The sequence below is a fragment of the Neofelis nebulosa genome, chromosome 5 (assembly GCF_028018385.1).
Source record: "Neofelis nebulosa isolate mNeoNeb1 chromosome 5, mNeoNeb1.pri, whole genome shotgun sequence".
NCBI lineage: Eukaryota > Metazoa > Chordata > Mammalia > Carnivora > Felidae > Neofelis > Neofelis nebulosa.
The window spans coordinates 155,655,886-155,657,197 of record NC_080786.1 but is presented as its reverse complement, the minus strand read 5'-3'; positions in this window follow the sequence as shown (position 1 = coordinate 155,657,197).

Here is a 1,312-nt window from a genome sequence, read left to right as displayed (position 1 = left end):
CCAAATGCTTGGGGCCAGGTGGCACCAGGACCAGTGTCTGCAAAGACATCAGAGCGGAGGAGGGAGAAGCCAAGTGCTGGACGGGGTTGGCCCACGCCCCGAGACCTGGCCTCGTGACCTCTCCCTCTGAATCACCCTCCCACAAGAAGGCCCCTGCTTCAAACCTGTCACCAACGGCCTCACTGCAGGGCAGAGAGGGCTTTGCCCAGAAGACCGGAGGCAGGCAGCGCTCTCCCCAGCCTCTCCTATCCTTGGAGCAGAGAGTCCTGGAGGCAAAGGCCTAACTTCTGACTCTGACGCTGTCCAGACCCGCATGCACTGGGCTCCCCGTCTGAAACCTGAGCAAACCTAGAAGGGCTCAAGCTCTCTCCATCTCCAAAGGCCTCTGACTTGTTCTTGAGAACCCAGAGGACCTGATCGGCTAACCAGCCTTGCGGGATACAACCGTGCCCTTGGAACCCAGGAGGCCCACAGCTGGCGCATCCCACTGGGGCCCTGTCCCCGCCGTGCCCACAGCAAAGGCCCAGACGTGCAGCTCACAGCACGTTGGTCTTCCTCAGCCATGTGCAGACAGTTATTCAGCAAAATGTGAGCTACAGGGAGAGTATTATTGAGAGAGGACTCTTTTCTTGCCTCTTCTTAAAATGTTTATAAATTCATACGCTTCAAAAAAAACCATAAACACTATCTCACTTTGCAAGAGGCTAAGAAACACGCGTGTCCTGCAATTTCTGGCTGATTAAAGAACAGCTTGACCCGATACATGGAAATCTTAAGGCGCTTACAGGGCCTGGAAAGAGGCACAGAAACCAATCTGAGCACAGAATAAAAATACCTCCCGGGTTTCGGTGGCAATGAGTAACACCACTGGCTCGTCTGAGCTCAGACAATTATTATATGAAAAAGGATTTAAGTCTGCACAGTTAAAATGGTAAAAAGATGTTTAACAATGAATAAGGAGACAAAAATAACCCAAGGAGTCATGCCCCACACACCCTTGCGCACAGGACGTCCGTCGCGTCTGGAAACAGAGGTTGAGAACAGAGAGTGTCGCCAAGGACGGCCTCAGCCGCGAGACGTATGAGCGACACCACCTGTGTGCCCAGAGTTTATGGTCACCCCGCAGGCCCAGTAAGTGAAGGGGGGTGTGGAGGCGGAGGCATGGAAGAAGTCCAAGTTCTACAGACTATGGGCATTTTCTCAAAACGTTTCAACTCTCAACTCAAACCACCCTGCGGTCTGGGGGAGGGGGGCGCCCACGTCTCTCGGGCCCCCTGGCTTAGTCTTCCGGGAAGACCCCTTTCTGTCCTTA